Source organism: Psammomys obesus, unplaced genomic scaffold (assembly GCF_907164565.1).
Source record: "Psammomys obesus unplaced genomic scaffold, mPsaObe1.curated_primary_1811, whole genome shotgun sequence".
In the NCBI taxonomy this organism is placed as follows: Eukaryota; Metazoa; Chordata; class Mammalia; order Rodentia; family Muridae; genus Psammomys; species Psammomys obesus.
Window position 1 is genome coordinate 11,150,866 of NW_026594428.1, and position 6,000 is coordinate 11,156,865.

Consider the following 6,000-nt stretch of genomic DNA (forward strand, 5'->3'; position numbering starts at 1 on the left):
TGATCAAAGAGCAGGCCTATCAGATTGTGTTGGAGGCAGTCCCTCTTCTCATTACTATGTAATCCACTTAGACACTAAACTGCCATGGATTACATCTGCACAGCGGTTCTAGGTTATCCCCATGCCTGGTGCTTGGTTGGAGTATGAGTCTCTGGGAAGACCCCTGTGTTGAAATCTTCTAGTTCTGTTGCTCTCTTTGTGGGGTTCCTGTCCTCTCCATAACCTACTATATCCCACTTCTTACATAAGATTCCATGCACTCTGCCCAACAGTTGGCCATAAAGTCTCAGCATCTGCTTTGATAGTCTGCAGGGCAGAGCCTTGCAGAGGCCCTCTGTGGCAGGTTCCTAGGTTGTTTCCTGCTTTCTTCTTCTTCTGATGCCCATCCTCTTTCCCTTTCGGGATGGGGATTGAGCGTTTTAGTCAGGGTCCTCTCTCTTGATTGGTTTCTTTAGATGGACAGATTTTAGGTTTATCCTATAAGTCTATATGAGTGAGTATATATCGTGTGTGTCTTTCTGCTTCTGGACAGCTCACTCAGGATGTTTCTTTCTAGTTCCCACCATTTACCTGCAAATTGCATGATTTCCTTATTTTTCATTGCTGAGTAATACTCCATTGTGTAGATGTACCAAAATTTCTGCATCCACTCTTCGGTTGAGGGACATCTGGGCTGTTTCCAGCTTCTGGCTATTACAAATAAGGCTGATACAAACATGGTTGAGCAAATGTCCTTATTGTGTCCTTATTATGTTGAGCCTCTTTTGGATATATGCCTAGGAGTGGTATGGCTGAATCTTGAGGAAACGCTATTCCTAGTTGTCTGAGAAAGCGACAAATTGATTTTCAGAGTGGTTGTACAAGTTTACATTCCCACCAACAGTGGAGGAGGGTTCTCCTTTCTCCAGAACCTCTCCAGCATGTGTTGTTCCTTGAGTTTTTCATCTTGGCCATTCTGATTGGTTTAAGGTGAAATTTCAGGGTTGTTTTGATTTCCATTTCCCTAATGGCTAGTGAGGTTGAGCATTTCTTTAAGTGTTTCTCTGCTATTCGATATTCCTCTACAGAGAATTCTCTGTTTAGCTCTGTTCCCCATTTTTTAATTGGATTACTTGGTTTGTTGCTTTTCAGCTTTTTTAGTTCTTTATATATGCTGGATATTAGCCCTCTGTCAGATAAAGGGTTAGTGAAGATTCTTTCCCAATCTGTAGGCAGTTGTTTTGTTTTGATGACGGTGTCCTTTGAATTACAGAAGCTTTTCAGTTTCATGAGGTCCCATTTATTGATTGTTGATCTTAGAGTCTGTGCTGTTGGTGTTCTGTTCAGGAAGTTGTCCCCTGGGGACACCTGATTTTTGACAAAGAATCCAAAACCATACAACATAATGAAATGAGACTTGTATCCTTAAGAATACTAAATAGCATATTCATAATTAGTATATTGCTTTATTGCAAGAATGACCACAAGGAAAAACTTTAAAATATGGTCTTATGACTTAACTACTAAGTTTTATAAAATTTTAATTAAAGTGTTCCAACTTTTCACTTTTTACTTGTTCTAATTATGATAGATGTGCATGAACAATTGTCCATACACACAATACAAGAATTAAGACTATTTTATGAGTTTCAAACTGGATTATTTTGATGAAACTATGTTAATAAAGGGATAAAAGATTCTAAAATGATAAGTCAAAACTAATTAAGGTTTTTAGTATTTAATTTTAAATATAGCTATATAATTATATAACAGCAATGTGAAATACTAGGAAATTAATGTTACATTTAATGTTTCTAATTAAATGATTAAGCAATAAACATTCTAAGTGGTAATATGGAGATAGTAAAGCAAGTCAAATTACCTTCTGAGGAGAGACAGTGTGACAAATATTGATCTGTTTAGCATGCTACTTGAGCACTACAACAGAGAAACTCTGAGGAGTCCAAGTTAAGTGATAATTATAAATTATAATTTTAAACTGAGAAAAGTTTTTTTTGAAAGGGATTTCGTTGAACGTCTTTTAGTAGATATGTTCATTGCCTCGTCTAAACTGTTTACCTTTTTCACAGTTTCTCATCATTTTTTTTCAGTTTCTCTTCTATTATTTATTAGTTTGTATGTCATTATGATACATATATATATTACCACTCAGGACCTCTGCTGTCATAATATGTGTTTTTTAATAGAATTTATCTTGTTTATTAGTAGAATTTACTTCAATATATGTGTTTCTAATTTTGTGTCTGTGTCTGTCATTCATATTGTTCCAGGTTCTCTATTCATAGATAGCAATTTAAATTCGTGAGTTAAGGCATACAATTCACCCATCTTACCCACTGTCTTCAGCAATGCCATATATTTTGTTCCTGTGCATGGTTTGTTTACAAATTGTGGTTAAAATTCTGATATAATCACCACTACCTAGGCAAGAAATCCTCAGCTAAGAGATTAGGATGGCATTTACCTACGTCTCTGCAGTGGAAAGAGAGGAAAATAGAAAAAAAATGTGTACTGAGGCTGGGATACTGACAAAAATGTGCTCTTGAACATGAAGTATGGATTTTCACAAAGGCTGTGCTACATGTGGCTCAAAATACTTAGTCCAGAGAATATTTCAACCTAGAGATAATGTGAGTCTTCTCTCAGAAAGATAAATATGATATGTATCACTTGTATTTAGATAGTAGCCATTAATATCCAAATGAAAACCAAGCTACAATCGGTAGAGACAGAGAGATCAGGCATTAAGAAAGGGACTAGGGGGACACATGGATCTTCCTGGGAGGGGAGAAAATAGACAGATTTTGTGGGTGGACTGGGGGAGGCATGGATGAGAACAGGCGAATCAGGCAGAAGGAGATGGGGGATAGCATTGAGAGAGAAGATTAAGGGACACCTTAGAGCATTTGAGGAGAGTTATGGAAATATAGTACAATGTAAACTTCCTATAAAATATGAAGACAATCCTAAAGTAACTCTCCAATTAATAATGAATATGATAACCCAACTCCTCATCCATTGACACTAAACAAAGCTTCCAGTACCAGAACTGGCTTTCATCCAGGTGAATTGTTGGATGGTTCTCATGGAAAACCTCAAATAGCACAGGCTGTTTCCAAGAAAATATGTTGGTTTCCACAAACTGACAGCAACACCCCATTGTTACCGCAATGCTGATACAACTCATTTAACATGGAAAGGTCCAAGCTGATGCCTACATAGAACCTTCCTCACCACATTTTAGAGTCTTGGAACGGCACTGGCACTCTTTCAGGCTACCAAAAGAGAAACATAAACACAAACTCAAAGACAAAATCTTTGATCTACACTCTTTCCTGCCTGCAAAATATGCTAGGGAAATGGTGGCACAAACCTTGCTGGAGTAACCAACCGATGTCTTACGACCTACTTACAAAATAGAAGCCGTACCTGGCCCTGCTTGAGTGATGAAGAGCCAGGGACTAGATAGCCCAGAGACCTAGGTCAAACCAAAAACTGCTCTAAGATAAAATAAAAGTAACAGTAAAATGAGTTTTAATGATAATCTGCAGTACTCACAGATCAGTACATTATTCAGCCATAATAAGAGAAGCTTTCTACTCCAGCACATAGGAACAGATAGATCTAAAGCAGAAAATTAGACAGAGAGACACATTAGAACTTGGAACCTGCAAAGCTTTAAAGAAGTCTCCATCAAATCCTTCTCCTCAGAGCTCAGGAAATCCTGAAGAAGATAAGGTGCAAAAAGTGGGAGAGATACTATTTCCCACTTCTTACATAACATTCCATGCACTCTGCCCAACAGTTGGCCATAAGTCTCAGTGTCTACTTTGATAGTCTGCAGGACAGACGGTCCTCTGTGGTCCTCTGTGGCAGGTTTCATGAAGATAACCTAGAACCTCTGCACAGATGTAGTCCATGGCAGTTTAGTGTCCAAGTGGGTTCCATAGTAATGGGAAAAGGGACTGCCTCTGACATAATCTGATTGGCCTGCTCTTTGATCACCTCCCCCTGAGGGGGGAGCAGCCTTACCAGGCCACAGAAAATGACAATGCAGCCACTCTTGATGTGATCTGATAGACTAAGATCAGAAGGAAGGAGAAGGGAACCTCCCTTATCAGTGGACTTGGGGAGGGGCATGCTTGAAGAACGGGGAGGGAGGGTGGGACCAGAGGGGAGGAGGGAGGGGCTTATGGGAGGATACAAAGTGAATAAAGTGTAATTAATAAAATTAAATTAAATTTAAAAAAATGAAAAAAAAAACGCAAGATGGGTCTTCGCACATCAGCAAATATAAAAAGAATAATACCTTATAGACAAGCGTAAAGCTGGAATATCCAGCCCAAGTGTACTTAATGTTTCTGTTCGTTTTCTCTAAGTTTTTTAGGATACTGTATGGAAATTCCCTTCTGTGATGGATCATATTGATGGAAGTAATGCAGGACAAAAAACATTTAATGAAAAAATAATTTGAGTTTCAAAAGTGTAGAGATCTAAGAATTTATTTAAGTCTGTAAAATGCTAGCTTTCCTATCAGGAATGCTGCCATGGATTCAGTCCCTAGAACAAAAGGACAGGCATGGTTTTCTTTTATATTCCCTGTACTGAGATAGTGATGGTTGGCTTCCTGGCCATCCCATCTAACAAAATTGGTAAACTTTAGGCCAGGGGAGACTATGTCTTTAAAAAAAAGAAAGTAGAGGACATCTTAGGGATAGCCATACACACATACTAAAAAAAGTGTCCAAATGAACTCACATAGACTTGTGTGCGCCTTCCTGTATGCATCCTATTGCAAACAAGTAAGGACCATCAAACATTCTTTTTATATTATGCCACCCTTTCTTCAGTTTTCATTCTGTGGGTTGTCTTCCCTGTACTCTACAACCTCCGTTATGACTCAGGAGGAAGCATGCTTCCTCTACAGTGACATCAGTCAACATACCTGGGATAGTTTCAAGAATACTGGTGTAGATGTGGTATTGTTTAACATTTGTACATACCTTTTGAGTAAATACATAGTGAATGTGAAGTAAAGAGCACACAGGAAAGCACAGGTAATATGATGAGCAAAGGAAGAGACTGACTGGAGTAAAATATGTGACTGAGAATATGGATGCCTGGTCAAGACTCCACTAGGAAATAAACATACAGTAAAATGAGCTATAAATGTACTTGGAAGTTTCTAGGCAAAGAAAACTATTTTAATGTATTTTGACAAATATCACACTTGATGATAAAATAGTTTGTGGCTCCTTTGGCTGCTTCCTATGAAATGTTATGAATGATAAAAGAGAGGCTTAATCATGAGAGATAAAGATGGCACTTAACACAAAAGGTTAAGTGGATAGTCTGTCTAGTAAGTTCTTATAATTGGATTTACAATAAATTATGTGTCAACATAAAAGAGGAAATGTAAGCAAATACGAGATAAATCCAAGGAAACTTGTGACAATGACAAAACAAACATTGAATAAAGTGTAAAAAAAAAAAAAAGAGTCACCTCTAAAACAGACCCTGGGTGTTGTAAAGAGGTAAATTTTACACATCCTCAGAAAAATAAATCAGCCATAATTCTTAATGATCCACAGATAATAATGATTAAATACATAAAACAAGGCTCTTAAACTGTTATGGTAAGGTTATAAAACCACAATGTAGTGTTAGTTTTGATGTATAGCTTTCATAAGTGATGAATGTGGTAAAACTAATTGAAAACTGATTTATGGGCTTTAAAGAACATACTACCTAGGTCCATTAAGTAAACTTGCTTAGGACACTTCTGTTTATATGAAAATCAATGTGTCCAGCTGAATGACATACAAAATTGAATTTTACTGTTCTCCTTGAGGAAATATATTTACAATGATGGTTAGGAGAATAATCTAGCAATGAATGGAAGAAAGAAAGAAAGAAAGAAAGAAAGAAAGAAAGAAAGAAAGAAAGAAAGGAAGGAAGGAAGGAAGGAAGGAAGGAAGGAAGGAAGGAAGGAAGGAAGGA